At 36.0% G+C, this 19,508-nt stretch overlaps 1 protein-coding gene across 3 annotated transcripts in view; it reads left to right on the top strand.

Annotated features, from left to right (window-relative positions):
* The window catches only part of LOC126273200 (cGMP-dependent protein kinase, isozyme 1-like), a 365,331-nt gene that overhangs the window by 308,732 nt on the left and 37,091 nt on the right, over positions 1-19,508 (top strand). The gene's annotated exons all lie outside the window — the stretch shown is intronic.

The following is a 19,508-nucleotide window of genomic DNA, read 5'->3' as shown; positions in this document are numbered from 1 at the left end:
GAGGAATTCTTTCTTGATGTTCTGCCATCATTGCTTCAAGTTGAAGATTGCTTTTTGGTAACTTCTGATGGAGATCACAAGGTTGTAAGGCTTAATGGTTGAGATCAATCTCTATGTCTAACATCTGCACCATCCAGGTGAACAAATGCTGACCAACAGCTGCTGGATATCAGAACAGAGGCTGATGGGCTTTCTGGTATTATTTGACCCTCTGTGGGTATTTCATTTCCCCAGTACCACATCTATCTGAGAGACTTTCATCTATCTACCACCGTGGGAGGCACCCAGTAGGAGATTTGACAACCCTACATGAGATCTTACACACACACACACACACACACACACACACACACATACATACACATACACACACACACACACACACACACACACACACACACACACACACACACACACAATTTATGCACAAACCACTGTTGTGTTGAAGTGACCACCTAAACATATATAATATGATACTAAAAGGAATTGGATCAGTAACTTTTTCTAAGTGCATGTCAAAATATGAAAAGTAATGTTTTTGGTACCATGTTTTGATAGTTCTTGCAATTTTTGGCTATGTATTCTGATACTGTCTCTTGGCTTTATGTAGTACTATCAGTTTTGGTTTTCAGTGTTTAAATTTGAGATATATATGTCAAGTGATGTTTTTGGTACCATGATTTGTAGGCTCCTGCAAATTTTGTTATGTGTATTAGAATCATCTATTGGCTTTCTGTTATATCACAGCATTTTGAATTGAGCTATATACCTAAAGTGATGTTTCCAATACCGTTTTTCACTAGTTCTCTCAATTTTTGTTATATGTATTGTATTTTGGTGTTTTGTATTGAGCTATTAATTCTTACTTTTAGTATAGTGATTGCCATTTTAGTACTAAAGTGTTGTTTTTGGTACTTTATTTCATTAACTACTGTGATTTTTGGCTATTGATCTGTGTACTGATATCACCTTTTGCTTTTCTGTATTGACAGCTGCTATTATCTTTCTGTCTTCTTATCAACCTTTTCATTTGAACAATATCAGTCATTTAATTTTTTTGGTATCACTCTTCATTAATTATCAGCATTGTTGACCATGTGTATTTGAATATCTTTTCAGGTTTTTTAATTGCTTGTTGTTTGTCACACTTTGTGTTGTGTCAGTCTTTTAAATTGAGTTATATAGATCAAGAGGTGTTTTCAGTACCCTTTTAAAGTTGATTTGTGCAAATGTTGTATTTACTGCAAATTGAAATCAACCATCATAAAGTGCTTCTTTGGCTGTGCAGCTTTGTGTATTTTGCTGTTGTACTGATTTTTGGAGTCTGTTTTAGTAATGCTCTGCCCAAAACATCTAATTTCCAATGGCTGCTTTTTTGAAATGGAGTCTGTGTTGCTTATGTGCTTGCTGTGATGTCACAGGTCACTGACAAAGTAAAAGTTTATGTTTAAACAAAATTTCAGGTCATTATTTCCTGTTCCTTCACCTTGCTGTCTGACACATTCCTTTCCAACCATCAGTTACTTCTGTACCATCATAAATTATTACTGAAGAAATATCTCTTTTGTTGATTGACTTCCACAGCTTTTGTAAATTGTAGAAATGACATGATCTAACACCTGATGCTGCTGTTCATTGTTCTTTATTGTGTTACTGGTTTTGAAGAAAGAACAGCTGCCCAACATCTGTTGTGTGCATATAATGTATACAAGAATATTTCAGGTAAAAAGAATGTTTTAAAATTGTAGTAAAATACAAGCTATAGATTTTTGTCAACAGCAAAAGGTCCAAACATACATTTAAAAAATAATGTCAGAAATTTAATATTTGTAAATAATGTTTAGCTACAGAACTGCAACTGCACAAAGTGTCAGTTATAGACAACTATTGAGGGAATGCATGCAATAAAACATCAAAGGACCATGAGCAACAGTTAGCATAAAACACCACTAATGTGTAAATGTAATAGTTCAAACCTATTGCCTCTCATGACTAGTAGTACGTTTATAACCAGATGTTATGAATATTTTTTGTTTTTGTTTCTTAGTTTGAGTTCTTCATTCAAAATGGACTTTTGGTCTTTAGCCTAATGGGAAAAATTTCTCTTTTCTGGTTTTATCAAACTGGACAAACCAGGAAAAAAGTATGCATACAATGCAGAGAACATTGTAATACTTGCAAAAGCAATCCATTGATGTTTGCTATGCCCCTAAGAGATGACAAGCTTATTGTACATAAATTGAAAATAGAGAAATTATTTTGAATAAAGTAAGAAAGGTAGATTTATGAATCTTACAGAAGAAAGAGAATTTTTTTCTCATTGTGCTGATTAACCAAATTCCATTTTCAATGAACAATCCAAACTAAAAAAAAACAAAAAACAGAACTTATTGTGATATCTCATTACATTAACACCACAGCACAATACTACTAGAACAAAATCTACAGCATTTACAGAGCAGAAGGAGATCACTGTTTCACATCCTGTTGACAAAGAGGTCATTAGAGATAAAGCACAAGCTCAGATTAGGGAAGGATGGAGAAGGAAAGCTGCCTTATCCTTTTGAAGGAACCATCCCAAAATTTGGCATAAGCAATTTAGGGTACGCAGGAAACCTAAATCAGGATGGCCGGATGTGGGTTTGATGTATCATCCTCCCAGATGTGATCCAGTGTGCTAACCATTGCACTACCCCACTCAGCACTCAGTAGCATTTACAGATTAGTGATTTTTATGCTAACTCTTCAGCACTTTGTTTTATGTCTTCCTTGGATAGGGTCTGTAATTGATGCTCTATGCATCTACCTCTGTGTAGATGAAAATATTTATAAATATATTTTTGACACTGTGTTTTTATTATGCACACCATCATCATCTTTAGAGTTCTGCAAAAAGTCAGGTTTTCACATGGTAGTTCTCCAGGCTGTCTGATCTTCTGCATCCTGTTCAGGTCTGCATAATTTCCTCTTCCCTTTATGTCATCTGTCATCTTGTATCTCCTTCTTCTTCTCAGACTTCTCCCACATATCAGTCCTTCTAAAGCACCTGCTATTAGCACTCCCTTCTCAGTGACTGCCCCAATCATTTCTTTTTCCTTTCTCTTATAACCTTCAGCAGACACCTTCACTCACCAACCATTTCCAATACTCTTTCAATACTCACTCTTTCCATCCAGCTTATCCTCTCCATTATCCTCCACATCCACATCCACATGCTTCTAACCTTTTTTCATCCTCTCATCTCAGCATCCATGTTTCTGTCCCATATAGTGCCACACTCCAGAAAAAATAACTGCCAAGCCTTTTCCTTAGACCTCATAACAGTCTCCTGTTTCTGTTGAATGCCTCCTTCACTATGGCAATTTGGGTTTTCACTACCTTGTTACTTCTCAAATCTTCAGTTATTGTGCTTCCAAGATACTTAAATGAACTTACTTGGCTAATGGTAGCTTGTCCTATTTTAATATCGGTCAGTCTGTGTCTTGTACTGGTGACCAACTCTTTGTTTTTGCTGTGTTTATTTGCATCCTATATTCCCCAAAAGCTTCATTCAGATCTTTCAGGATGTTATTCACTGTTCACTCACTTTCCGCCACTAATACCAAGTCATCAGCAAATCTTTGCTTTCTATTCTCTTTTCACCAATACATATACCTCTTTTCCCATCTAAGCCTCTCACAATAATCTCTTGAAGGTATGCATCGCAATAATCTCTTCAAGGTATACGTTAAACAACAGTGGGGAAAGGCAACAACCTTGTTTAACACCTTGTCCAATGCTGCTTCCTTCTGACATTTCATTTCGAATCCTTATCCTTGCTTTCTGATGTAAATATAGATTATGTATCATTTGTCTCTCTTTCCAATCCACCCCTTTCCTCTTCAAAATATCCATCAGCTTGTTCCACTGAACTCTGTCAAAAGCCTTTTCTAAATCTATAAAAACAGCAAAGATTTCTCTATCTTTTTCCATATATCTTCTCCCCATGGTTCTTAACAGGCCAATAGCATCTCTTGTTCCTTTTCTTCTTCTAAATCCAAACTGTTCCTCTGCATTCCCTCTATCCAGCTTGCCATACAGCCTTCTATTCAACACTCTTAGCAACACTTTAGCTGCATCAGAAATTAGACTGATGGTCCTATGCTCTTCACATTTTTTAGTTTTTCTCTTTTTCTCTATTGGTATCATAACTGTTGCAAGGAAGCCCTCAGATGATTCCCCTTCATCATAATCTCATTACAGAGGTAGACTATTTCTTTTCTTGCCTTGTTTCCCAGACCCTTCAACAGTTCCACTGGCAAATCATCAATTCCACATGCCTTCCTATTCTTCATCTCCTTCAGCACCTTTTCTACTTCTGCTTCCACGATGATGAATCCCTTTCCATCTTCCAGCACATATTGCTCCTCTTCAGCCTTAATTTCGCTTTTTATTTCATCCCACTTGTACAGACATTCAATATATTCTTGCCATCTGTTCAAAACCTTCTGTGGTTCTTCTAGTAGAGTACCATCTGCTCTTTCTATTTCCATGTTATTCCTCTTTCTTTTACATTCAAAAACTATCTCACTAGCCAGTCTATACATCATTTCATACTTTCCCTCTTCCTCCATTTTCTCCAGTTTGTCACATTTCTGTTTCGTCCATTTTTCCCTTGCTTCTTCTGTTTCTCTTGTTAATTTGTTATTCAGTTCCCTGTATCTCTTTTTGCCTTCTTCAGTTTCTACATTTTTGCACTTCCTCTGCTTCTACATCTTTTTCAATACGTTTTCTGTTATCATTCTTTCCTGGTACTTTGAGATACTCTAATTCGTGGTACTACTTTGGCAGTGTCCATGAGTCCTTCCCTCATTTTTATCCATTTGTCGTTAACACTTGTATCAACACTACCCCTTTTCCATTTTTCCATAAATCAGTTTTCCAAATCTGATGCCTTTCCTACCTTTTTGAGTCTTTCTATAGTTAGTCTTCCTTTAGCTTTACCTCTCCAGACTTTTTTTTAACTTCACTTGTATTTCTACCACTACTAGATTTTGGTCTGAATTTATAACCACTCCTGGATAAGCTTTGTCATTCTTCAAACGGTTCCTATACCTTTTTGTATCAGGATGTAGTCATACTGATATCTTTCCCTATACCAGTTTGATATCCACGTGTAACATCTCCTTTTGTGGTGTTCAAATAATGTGTTACCCACTGCTAATGAATTTTCTTTACGGATACTAATTAGCTGTTCACCTCTCTCATTTCTTATTCCTAATCCAAAGTTTCCTACTGTATCTTCATCTCTTCCTTCACCCAGAACTGGATTCCAGTCCCCCATAATGATAATGCATGCATTTCTATTTTCTTTCTCGATGATTTCTTGTATTTTCTCATAATATTCTTCCACTTCCTCATCTCTATGCTGGCTGGTTGGCATATATACCTGTATTAACACCAAATCTTTTGAACTATCCTCCAGTCATATCATCGTCAGTTTTCCATCAATATATTGAACCTTCATTACCTTATTTTTCAGCTTTTGCCCTATCGATATTCCTACTCTGTTTTCACCACTCTTGATTTCCCCTCAGTAATAGAGCTTATAATCTCCACTTTCTATCTCTCCAATCTTTCCCCATCTCATTTTACACAAACCAAGGGCATCTAATCTGTTCATTTTCATGTCCTGTTTTGCATTCTCTAGCTTTCCTGCATGCAGTAGTGTCCTTACAATCCATGTTTCAATCATTATCTTTCCTTCCTTCATTGTCCCTTTCTTCCTTTCAGGTATGTCTACTCTCAATGTGTTCCCCTCCCAGAGATCCAAATGAGGGGAAGTTTTAACTCCACAATGTTTCACATGGAGAGACATACCATATACTGCTTGGGAATGTAATGTGGTAGTTTCCCATTACTTTCCACATAGGCAGTAGGTTGTTCAGTCTAAAATCAGCTGCCCCTCTGGGGTACAGTCACTACTTGTACTCTTTTCATATCCAAAGAGAAAATGTGCCTCTTCCGCCAGCTTCACCATTCTGAAAGGCCCTTTCTCTGCTGTCGCTGCCATTGAGATCTTATACATAGGACAGGAAATGAGAGGAAAAGGACATTGTGAGGACAGGTTTGAGATAGGAAAGGGGGAGTGATGGGCCATTGTGGGACACACTTTGTTTGGTTCCTCCCTTTTGGCCTGTCCGTCTTGGGTGACCCTTCTGGTATAATAGAATAGAATAGAATAGAATATTTTTATTAGCCTTTCAGTATTTTTCATACAATTGGCTTCGTCAAAGTTTACAGAGGGTTTTACTTTCAGTACGATATTCAAATAGTTACAGAAAGGGGAGATAAGGAACTAAAGACCTTTTCTACAGCATTATGTAAAATAATGTTTTATACAGTAATTAAATACACACATAAGAAAAGAATCACAGTAAATAACTAGCTTATATAATATCAAAACATTTTCTTCATAATTTAGGTAAACCATATATTTTGATGATTAGTTTCTAAGAATTCTTCAGTTGTATAGAATTAGTTGTTTTTTAGCCAGGTTTGCAATTTATTATATTTATTTAGTGGTACTGTACGAGCTGAGCATGGTAACTTATTGAAAAATTTTATGCTTAAATACTTATAGTTATTATGGACTATAGCAAGTCTTGTGGAAGGCAAGTCCAGCAGGTGACTGATTCTTGTACTGTGTGCATGCACATCACATCTCATGTTCAATTTTTTCAGATTTTCTCTGGCATATATTAGACAGTTATATATGTACATGCTTGGCACTGTCATTACGCCAAGAGATTTAAAATAATTTCCGCTGGACTCTCTGGGTGCTAATCCCTCAATGCACCTGATTGCTTTCTTCTGCCATCTGAAAATACATTCAGCCCCTGGGGAGTTACCCCAAAGCAATATTCAATATTGCAGTTGGGAATGGAAAAAAGCATAGTACGAGTGGAGAAGCAATTGCTTGCTCACACTGTTTCTTAATTTATACAATAAGAAAAGTACTCATGCTAGTTTACTACATAGTTAATTGGTGTGTCCTTCCCATGAGGGCTTTTGGTCTATGATTAGCCCAAGTAATTTCACTGTTTTGTTTTCATTTTTAGTTACTTTGAGATTAAATATTGTTTCTTCTGTTTTTGTTTGATTTATGCACAGCTGGTTAGCCTGACACCAGTAATTAGTCATTTGCATCATTTCTCTATTTTTGTCCAGTACACTCTGTAAGATCTCTCCTGTACTTATTAATGTCATATCGTCAGCATATAGTATGTTCTTACACGGTTTGTATTTTGAGAAGTCATTAACATAGACAATGAACAGAAAAGGTCCAAGAACAGAGCCTTGGAGTATTCCTCTTTCTATAGGGAGTATTTCTGACCTCTTCCTATTTGCATGTACAAGTTGTAACCTATTGCTTAGATAAGATCTGAATAGTCAGAGTGTGTCATCTTCAATGCCATACTATTTTAACTTTTTGATGAGTATGTCATGTGACACCAAGTCAAAAGCTTTACTTAGGTCAATAAGTGTTCCAAACATTGATACCCTTTTTTCATACCCTTCATAAACATTGCTTACCAAAGCTTCTACTGCTTTTACAGTTGATAGGTGTGACCTGAATCCAAACTGTTGTTCATTTAAAATATTGTTGGTTTCAAAATACCTGTATATCTGCTTATGCACACAATTTTCTACTAACTTGGATATGATTGGTACTATTGAAATGGGTCTGTAGTTATTTGGAAGGTTTCTTTCACGTTTTTTATACACAGGCAATGTAACTGAGAGCTTAAGACAGTTGAGGAATATTCCTTCATCAAGTACTCTGTTTGATAGTGAGAGAAAAGGCATTTCAATTTTTTTGCTATACATTTAATTATGAGATTACTGAGTCCATAATAAAATTCTGTTTTGGAATTACTTAATTTTTTTATTGACTTTTGAATATCATTTAATGTGATTCGGGTCCAGGTGAACTTCTCACTTCTTGTCTGTTTTGCACAAGTGAGCACTGCTTCTGCATCAGAGGCAGAATTGATGGGTGGGGTGGTGACACTATTTACAAAATATTCATTGAGAATATTACAGTCAATAGGGATACTCCTTTCTTTATTGGTATTATTTATTTCCCTTTTAATGACAGTCCAGGCAGCTTTAGATTTATTTTTAAAATTGAAAATATATTCATCATCTGTAAAGGTTTCTCATTTTAGTGTAATGTTCCTTGTCCCTATCACTGTTATGAGATTTGTCTTTCATAATCATCAGTAGTATTCTGAGTTTGTTAAGTTGTGGGGTGTACCATTTGTTAGTATTTTGTTGCTTATGAGTAATATTACTCTGGTACCTTTTGGTTACCAAGGGGCATGTCATTTCTACTATATGCTTGATCTCTGTCAGGAAAATGGAAAAACATTTATTAATCATTTTCTTGTTATCCATTACACGAGTCCAATCCATTTATTTTAACTGGTTTATCATTTTGTTTACATTGGATTCACCTAGAATTCTATATGTCACTTCTATCTCTGTAGAACTGAAGGCTAACTTTTCTATTGGAAGCCATAGCCCTGCATGATCTGATATTCCTAATTCTATTACATCACATTGTATGGAGTCTCTTTGTACATTGCTACTTATGTTATCAAGCCATGCATTCAGTCTAGTGGGTTTTTCATTGAGACAGTAATAGTTTAATGACTTCAGAGTGTTAATCATATGAATTACAATTTTTCCCTGTGCCCTTATATTTATGTTAATATTACCTACAATGAACCGAAGACCTTGCCGTTGGTGGGGAGGCTTGCGTGCCTCAGCGATACAGATAGCCGTACCGTAGGTACAACCACAAGAGAGGGGTATCTGTTGAGAGGCCAGACAAATGTGTGGTTCCTGAAGAGGGGCAGCAGCCTTTTCAGTAGTTGCAAGGGTAACAGTCTGGATGATTGACTGATCTGGCCTTGTAACAATAACCAAAACAGCCTTGCTGTGCTGGTACTGCGAACGGCTGAAAGCAAGGGGAAACTACGGCCATAATTTTTCCTGAGGGCATGCAGCTTTACTGTATGATTAAATGATGATGGCGTCCTCTTGGGTAAAATATTCCGGAGGTAAAATAGTCCCCCATTTGGATCTCCGGGCAGGGACTACTCAAGAGGATGTCGTTATCAGGAGAAAGAAAACTGCCGTTCTACAGATCGGAGCGTGGAATGTCAGATCCCTTAATCGGGAAGGTAGGTTAGAAAATTTAAAAAGGGAAATGGATAGGTTAAAGTTAGATACAGTGAGAATTAGTGAAGTTCGGTGGCAGGAGGAACAAGACTACTGGTCAGGTGACTACAGGGTTATAAACACAAAATCAAACAGGGGTAATGCAGGAGTAGGTTTAATAATGAATAGGAAAATACGAATGCAGGTAAGCTACTACAAACAGCATAGTGAACGCATTATTGTGGCCAAGATAGATATGAAGCCCACGCCTACTACAGTAGTACAAGTTTATATGCCAACTAGCTCTGCAGATGATGAAGAAATTGAAGAAATGTATGATGAAATAAAAGAAATTATTCAGATAGTGAAGGGAGACGAAAATTAAATAGTCGTGGGTAACTGGAATTAGAGTGTAGGAAAAGGGAGAGAAGGAAACATAGTAGGTGAATATGGTTTGGGGCTATGAAATGAAAGGGGAAGCCGCCTAGTAGAATTTTGCACAGAGCACAACTTAATCATAGCCAACACTTGGTTTAAGAATCATGAAAGAAGGTTGTATACATGGAAGAACCCTGGAGATACTAAAAGGTATCAGATAGATTATATAATGGTAAGACAGAGATTTAGGAACCAGGTTTTAAATTGTAAGATATTTCCAGGGGCAGATGTGGACTCTGACCACAATCTATTGGTTATGAACTGTAGATTAAAACTGAAAAAACTGCTAAAAGGTGGGAAATTAAGGAGATGGGACCTGGATAAACTGAAAGAACCAGAGGTTGTACAGAGTTTCAGGGACAGCATAAGGGAACAATTGACAGGAATGGGGGAAAGAAATACAGTAGAAGCAGAATGGGTAGCTTTGAGGGATGAATTAGTGAAGGCAGCAGAGGATCAAGTAGGTAAAAGGACGAGGGTTAGTAGAAATTCTTGGGTAACAGAAGAAATATTGAATTTAATTGATGAAAGAAGAAAATATAAAAATGCAGTAAATGAAGCAGGCAAAAAGGAATACAATCGTCTCAAAAATGAGATCGACAGGAAGTGCAAAATGGCTAAGCAGCGATGGCTAGAGGACAAATGTAACAATGTAGAGGCTTATCTCACTAGGGGTAAGATATATACTGCCTACAGAAAAATTAAAGAGACCTTTGGAGATAAGAGAACAACTTGTATGAACATCAATACCTCAGATGGAAACCCAGCTCTAAGCAAAGAAGAGAAAGCAGAAAGGTGAAAGGAGTACATAGAGGGTCTATACAAGGGCGATGAACTTGAGGACAATATTATGGAAATGGAAGAGGATGTAGATGAAGAAGAAATGGGAGAGTTTGACAGAGCTCTGAAAGACCTGAGTCGAAACAAGGCCCCCGGAGTAGACAACATTCCATTGGAACTACTGACGGCCTTGGGAGAGCCAGTCCTGACAAAACTCTACCATCTGGTGAGCAAGATGTATGAGACAGGCAAAATACCCTCAGACTTCAAGAAGAATATAATAATTCCAATCCCAAAGAAAGCAGCTGTTGACAGATGCGAAAATTACCGAACTATCAGTTTAATAAGCCACAGCTGCAAAATACTAACACGAATTCTTTACACACGAATGGAAAAACTAGTAGAAGCTGACCTCGGGGAAGATCAGTTTGGATTCTGTAGAAACACTGGAACACATGAGGCAATACTGACCTTACAACTTATTTTAGAAGAAAGATTAAGGAAAGGCAAACCTACATTTCTAGCATTTGTAGACTTAGAGAAAGCTTTTGACAATGTTGACTGGAATACTCTCTTTCAAATTCTAAAGGTGGCAGGGGTAAAATACAGGGAGCGAAAGGCTATTTACAATTTGTACAGAAACCATATGGCAGTTGTAAGAGTCGAGGAACATGAAAGGGAAGCAGTGGTTGGGAAGGGAGTAAGACAGGGTTGTAGCCTCACCCCAATGTTATTCAATCTGTATATTGAGCAAGCAGTAAAGGAAACAAAAGAAAAATTTGGAGTAGGTATTAAAATCCATGGAGAAGAAATAAAAACTTTGAGTTTCGCTGATGACATCGTAATTCTGCCAGAGACAGCAAAGGACTTCGAAGAGCAGTTGAATGGAATGGACAGTGTCTTCAGAGGAGGATATAAGATGAACATCAACAAAAGCAAAACAACGATAATGGAATGTAGTCGAATTAAGTCGAGTGATGCTGAGGGAATTAGATTAGGAAATGAGACACTTAAAGTAGTAAAGGAGTTTTGCTATTTGGGGAGCAAAATAACTGATGATGGTCGAAGTAGAGAGGATATAAAATGTAGACTGGCAATGGCAAGGAAAGCGTTTCTGAAGAAGAGAAATTTGTTAACATCGAGTATTGATGTAAGTGTCAGGAAGTCATTTCTGAAAGTATTTGTATGGAGTGTAGCCATGTATGGAAGTGAAACATGGACGATAAATAGTTTGGACAGGAAGAGAATAGAGGCTTTCGAAATGTGGTGCTACAGAAGAATGCTGATGATTAGATGGGTTGACTACATAACTAATGAGGAAGTATTGAATAGGATTGGGGAGAAGAGAAGTTTGTGGCACATCTTGACTATAAGAAGGGATCGGTTGGTAGGACATGTTCTGAGGCATCAGGGGATCACCAATTTAGTATTGGAGGGCAGCGTGGAGGGTAAAAATCGTAGAGGAAGACTAAGAGATGAATACACTAAGCAGATTCAGAAGGATGTAGGTTGCAGTAGGTACTGGGAGATGAAGAAGCTTGCACAGGATAAATTAACATGGAGAGTTGCATCAAACCAGTCTCAGGACTGAAGACCACAACAACAACATTTTTTTTCTATAAATAGTATCTCATCAGAGATCAATAGATTGAGACAATTACAGTTTTCTGTTCGTGCATTACCACACCGGCTACTTCTATTGTAGCTTCAAGGCATATTCTACTAAGGTCTATAACTGAGTAATGCAATTCAAGGTCACTTTTGACATATATTGAGACCCCACTATGTGTAATACTTTCTCTGCAGTAGCTTGTAACTAACGAATATCCAAGAGGAACACACAAGTCTATTTCAGTGTCTTTCATCCAGTGTTCATTGATGCATAGAACACTGCAGTTGATTTTATTGAGCCAGTATTGTAATTCATTGATTTTACACCTAAGAGACTGTACATTTATATGAAGGAGGAGGAAACTGTCACTGCTACACAATGGTATTCTACTTTCACAGAACATTCTGTATTCATTTATTTTCGCTACATGATCTGGGTTTCACAATTATCTGAATGAATTAAACTGCTGCAGTTTCCACTTAATGTGGTTTCTAACTTTCCTTCATCTGTAATGTTTGTTTATCTCCTGGCATAAAAAAGTTTTCCCACAGTAATTTAGATGCTCACCATGTTCAGTGTGCAAATTTCTTTCAAGTCTACTAATATCCACTACATTACATTTAGCATAAATGGAACATAGTTGTTTGATGTTAATATTTGTTTTATGAATCTGTTTGTTAACACATGAATTATAGATCAAGTCATGTCTATAAGGTATCGTTGCAACAATAGTGTTTTCCACCTTACTTACATCTAAAAAAAATTTCAAACCTGTTATACACTTTTTGGCTTCATTATGTGCTACATCATTTGCACCAGTCACACAAACAACAAAGTCACTGTCCCTTGTTGTATTATTGTGTTCTGAGATGCCTTCAACAATATTTTCTGTCCTCGCGCCAGGTTTTACGATGCCAGTTGCACGAACATCCGTATTCACATCCTGTAGAATATTTGCTAGCTTTCTTCTGTGGCTGTCCGCTGGAAAAAGCACATTGTGTTTCTTTGTTTGCTGTTTCTGGCTGTTGGCGATGTTTTTGCAGCTCCTTACAATGTTTTTATCTTCATGTTGGGTGGCTTGTTCACGTTGAATGTTTATGGGTTTGCTGCTGCTTTCTGATAACACACTGAACTTGTTTGTGCACACAAGATTAGGTTTATTTCATATATTTCATTGTGAGCAAGGCACTTTTTTAGTCAATTTGTTTGTCATTATACGAGAAATAGTTTTTGAATTGTTTACACACTTTAGGCCACTGTCTTCACTTTGAAGTGCATTTCAGTTAAGATTATTTACGCAGTTTTGAGCGTTTCTTTCACTGGCATTTGAGTTCGGCCTATTTATGCAATTTTGACTATTACTTTCACTGGAATGCATGTTTAAGTTGTTTATGCTCTTTTGGCATCTACTGCTCGCTACCAATGTTTTTAACTCGCAGTTTTCATTCTCAAGTTTAGTGATATCTTGTCTCAGTATATCGGCAACTAGCTGAAGACTTTTTAATCGTTAATTTAACTTTTCAATTTCTCCTTTACCATTATTACAAACACTATTTTTTACAACATGGCTGTAGCTTTTTGTCTCGTTAATATTACTCACTTCTGCACTTGACATGCTTTCCCTTAAATATTGTACAGTTTCCCAATCCATTGTAGTTCCTACCTCTTTCGTCAGCTGAACATGTAACGGAGACTTGCATGCTTCACAACAAAACTTAATTCGCTCTTTAGAATTTCTCACAAGACTTATTTCATTGTTGCTTAGACCAACACAATCACTGTGAAACTGTTTTCTACATCATAATCCACAGATCACAAATATTTCCGTGGTTTTTATTAATTTATTGCACTTAAGACACAACTTACTCTTGTCACTGGCCGCCATCTTAACAACAAGCTAAGCTACCACCGGCATAGCCCTCCAGATCCAGAGCATGCATATCTCCTCACCCACATGGACAGTGCTATGTTAAGGTGGTGTCCCCTGAGGAGGTTATTATGCACAGGTGTTGGACAAAAATATGGAAGCAGTCTAAGAAATGCTTGAACATAAATGCAGTTGCTAGCCAAGTCTTCGGGTTGTGCTGTTATGTTTGACCATAAACGACACCTGGAAAATGTCCTCAATTTGCTGCAAGTATCAGTCATGGTCAGAATAGTCTTCTGTGTAGCTTTGTGTGCATTATGTTGCATCTAAGTGAATTCAATTGTGGGCATATTGTTGGTGCTCATATGGTGGATGCTGACGTATCCAAGACAACCATAATCATTGGTCTATGTTTATCCATCATGGATAGGGGACAGTAGCCAGTCAAATATCTACCAAAGAAAAATTTCCAAAGAGCCATATCTTTACAGAAGTTATTTTATTTAGACGACCAGTTTTGACCTCTCAATAATGCCATCTTCAAGCTCATATGAAGTTCATGTACAGACATCCAAATATATTGATACTTGCATAAGTGGAGCCATCAATATCTGGAATCTGTGAATTTGTTTTTGGTGTTATCATGTACTTTACAGTTACATGTACATTAATTTTTGATTATAGATTCTTTTGGAGTGTGATGCAGTTTATTTGCTGAGAGTGAATGTGAGGTTATGTTGTGATATTTATCCCTGTACAGAAGGATTAAATTACCTTAGGGATGAAGTTACTTAATTTTTGCTGAATATATATTTGTCTGGCACACGGAATCAATGCAACAAATCGCTTGATATTTCTGAAAATTATCTGTTTACAGCCGATAAGTTCTTAACAGCTAAGATAAAACTTATTTCATTACAAGGAAAGTATCTTCAATAAAACTACAGTTGTTTTTGTGATCACAGCATATATTATGTAATATGATTGTCTATTTTTTATTATTCAGTATTGTTTATATTACTAAAATAAGCATTACACATAGGACAAATTTTTGATGCTGTGGCATGAATGGGAATTTCTATTCTTCATATAAGTCCATTTAGTGCCCACTTTCCATTTTATGTAATGTGATCATTTGTTTTCCTGGGATTGGTACTCAGTGTCCTTAATATGAGCAGCTATTGCTGATTTAGCACAATTTTTGTTTGGTGGGTATTTATGTGTTACAATTACTTGAAGCTGTCATTTTTCTAGGAGGCAACCTATAATTATCAGTGCTGTAGTCTACTTGTGAGAACACTTTATTAGCCAATGTCACAACTATTTGTACATCGATAACTGGATTTGGCAAATGAAATTGTTATCCTCAGACCCAAAAAATATTTAAGAAGCAAGTTACAAGCCAATATTCAATTGCAATACACATATAAGAAAACATACTACATAGAAATAGGGTTACATACTACTTAGTACAAACAAAGCAGTAGTGTCTGCATCAATCTTTGAAGTTAGACACCTTGTGATAATCACATATTATAATTTTACTACAAGATAAATTAAAAGTGAGTGTGTGCAAAGGAATCCACAGTCACAAAATTAACATATATACAAGATGAACAATGTACGGAAAGACAGATTGCTATTTACCATAAAGAAGACATGTCACGTTTCAGGCAGGCACAATTAAAAGACCTTTATGTAAAGCTTTCATCCACAGCCTTTATCATTAAAAGAGAGACACACACCATTCAAACACACAAGCAAGCACATCTGGTGCACACACAACAGTCAATTGCAGCATCTCAGGCCAGAGTCACAAACATTTGTACATTGATAAGTAGTTTCAGAAAATAACATTGCAATCCTCAGATCTGAAAAATATTTAAGAAGCAAGTTACAAGCCAACATTCAACTGTAATACATACATAAGAAAAACAGATTGCATAGCAATAGGGTTATATACCACATAGTACAAATGAAAGAGTAGTTTCTGAATCAGTCTTTGAAGTTAGACACCTTGTCATAGTCATGTATTACAATTTTACTTAGAAAATAAATTAAAAGTGAGTATATGCAAAGGAATACATTCCGGCCAGACATGCTGGAGTTGGCAGTCATGTGTGTGCGGTGTGCTTGCTCGTGTGTGTGTGTGAATGGTGCATTTCTCTCTTTTACTGATGAAGGCTGTGGCCGAAAGCTTTACGTAAGTGTCTTTTAAATGTGTCTGTCTTCACCATGATGTTTCTTCTTTACAGTAAGTAGCAATCTGTCTTTTCCTATCTGGAGTTTCCATTATTTGATATGTACAAGATGTATTTGTAAAAAATATACGTTACAGTGAAAGCATTGTTATGTATGTTTCATGTAATACAGTGTTGGAAGATGTGTCCCTGTTCACAGCTAGAGGTAGAATGACAGATAGCTTATAAACATACTTCTACACTGCCACCAGGTGGTAGTTCCAGACTCAGGACAGAAAATTTACAAAGAAACACAGATACAAGTGTACATATATTACCCTTCAACACTTCTGCCTGGTGAAGGAGTCACCGGCTCCAAAAGCTTGCCAACCACAACAGTCTTTTATGTGTGTGTTCTGACCAATTAAATTATAGTACTATACAGTTATACGTAAAAGAAATTGACAGTCATAAATGCTGCAGGATGCAGTATATCATCATCATCAGCAGCAGCAGCAGCAGCTAATTCATTCATTTGGTTATGTGGTCTCTTTGAGTCAGCAAGCAACATAGGATCCCTGCAGTTTCTTTCATTTCTGTCAGTCTTGAGTCTCCCATTCCCAGTTCAGTCTGGCTGTGTTTTTTAAGTCCCTGTCCCTTTTGTCTGGTGGTCTTCCTTGTGGTCTTTTTTTGGTAAATTAGGCTTCAATCTAGTACTTGTTTGATAACCTTCTAACTTTTCTTCAAGCAACATGAACAGCCCACTGCCATTTCAAAGTTTCAACTCTTCCCATTATGTCCCTGACCTTTCTTGTCTGCCTCATATCAACTGTTTTATTTCAGTCTTTCCTTGTGTAGCCCAACACTGTTCTTTCCATTCCTCTTTGAGCTATTGTTAGTTTCCTACAATGCACTCATTTAATACCTATGTCTAACAACCATAGGTTGTTACTGGCAGTAAAAAATTGTTTTCTTCAGCTTGGCTGACATCTTGGACTTCAAAATTGAGGAGTATCATAAGCCATAAGCTTGCCAGCCTAATTTAATACATCAAAATATTGTGGTTTTTAGGTCTCATTTCCTATTTATCAGTTGATCCAGGTACACATATTCTGTGACCCTGTGAAGTTACATACTTCCAATAGATATATTTCTCTCTGGTATCCATTCGTTCACAATGATCTTTGTTTTGTCGTAGTTAATTTTTAGGCAAGCGTCAGAGCAGACTGACACAAGTTCACTTACTGGTATTTGAACCAAGAGATAAAATAATAATTATTATTTACATACTACTGTAGTATTACAACATTCATATATCCATGAAAAACATATTCCAGTTCAAATAATATTTCTGTAAAACCATTTGTACAACATATCAACTTCTATATAAAATATCAAAAAACAGAAAATCCAGGATGGAATATATAAAATATTTAATACACTATCAGCCATGTACCTTAATATTGTGTCAGAACATATGAAATAAATTTATTAATAAAACCCAGTGAACATTATATAACATTGAAAAATATTGTTTGCTTAGCAAATTATTTCAAACACTCTCACACTGTCTTAGCAGAGGTACATAATAACTTTCATGGTCCTTCAACAAGTGGGCTCCATGCCTATGCAAGCACAACCAATTCCTGAAATTACATCCAAGCATTACTCAATAATTAACATAATGGAACACATTCCAATAAGTTGTGACCTCAATTATTCTATAGTGTTCAAAACTATACTGTATTATCCTTCTGTGCTATATGGTAAAGCATTGTCTCATGCCTAATATTTTTTCAATTATAACTGCACCAATCTCTGTGAGTTTTACTTATTTTCATTATTATTTTTATTATTCTTCATAAGACCAACTCACAATCACAATCAGTATCATTGGGGTCATTTTTGCTTGTTATTTCTATATGTAACTGATACATAGACATTTTACTATGCCTTACACATACTGTAACTCCCCAAAATTTTGTCTCACATAGTCAGGTACTAAAAATTGTTGTCATATTATTTTAAGGCAGTGCCATAATTTAGTTTTGACTGTTATTCTAGTTGTATATCACATGAAACCTTTACAGTGTTCCAGTTCAGTCCATTGTCTCAGTATGATGTTGCATATACTTCCACTTGTTTCTGTCCTTGTTGTTCACAACCTTTCACATTTAGGTTCAACTATGGTATGAACGATTTTCAGTGTTTGGATGAGGTGACATTAGTTATTTTCATTGTCATTTGATCATAACTTATGGTAACATATTACATTACATTTATTATGGCTTTATGCTCAGATGTGATTTCTGAAATTACTTCTGATTGCATAGGTGTGGTGGCCAATTGGTGAAGAACCCTGAACACAGTTAGTACCTTTTCTAGGACAATATGAGAGTGTTTGAACATCATTTGTTATGTAAGCAACATTTTTCAACAATTTATAATGTTCATTGGATTTCATCAATAATTTTATTTCACATGATCAGACCTACTATTGATGTATCTGGCTGATAGTTGACCAGATACTTTATATATAAGTTGATGTATTGTATCAATGGTTTTCCTGCAATATCATATGAATTGGAGGAATATCTTATTCATAGACAAATGTTGTAATACTACAATAGTATGTAAATAATTATTACAGTATCTCATAATGTGGTTGATGAAATTCATGTTTTGCACCATTTCTGGTTCTATACATGCTGTTCTCCTCCCACAGTGATTACATACTTTTTATATATTACATCCTGAAGCATTACTAAATGTATATTGTTTTTCTGTATAGCTATATATTACTATGATACAGATACACCTGTATGTGCATTTCTTTGTAAATGTTTTGTTGTAAGTCTGAACTGCCACATCTTCCAACACCGTATTAGGTGAAATATATTTTCCTATCTTCTTTTGTACCATTATGATGTACACTTTAAGCTAAGAAATGCTACGGGTCATAACGTAATAATGCTTTCACTGTAAGGTTACTATGAATACATCATGTACGTATGTTTACTTTTTGACTGTGAATACGTTTCCATATAGTCACTTTTAATTTATCTTGCAGTAAAAATGTGATTATGACAAAGTGTCTAATTCAAAGACTAATGTAGACTCTACTACTTCGAACTATAACCCTATGCAGTCTGAAGACTACAGCATTGATTTATGTGTCCATTGTACCTTTCTTTATTAGTCTCTCACACTTTGGCATATGTAGAGGGCTTTGTATGAGTAACATACTATATTGTAATGGTGTGACTGTCTGTGTGTTTATGTTGTCTTTAAATGTGTGTTGCAGTTTTTTACATGTTGTGTAAGCAATTTTAATATTGTGTGGTCTGAAAGTATTTGCTATTTTTAGGGGGATTTGTGTGGAAATGGTATGCAAACAGTGTTTTTTTTTTCTATTTACTGTATG

This window comes from Schistocerca gregaria, chromosome 1 (genome assembly GCF_023897955.1).
Source record: "Schistocerca gregaria isolate iqSchGreg1 chromosome 1, iqSchGreg1.2, whole genome shotgun sequence".
In the NCBI taxonomy this organism is placed as follows: domain Eukaryota; kingdom Metazoa; phylum Arthropoda; class Insecta; order Orthoptera; family Acrididae; genus Schistocerca; species Schistocerca gregaria.
Note: the sequence above shows the minus strand (reverse complement) of the source record. Positions and strands in the feature narration are given on the sequence as shown.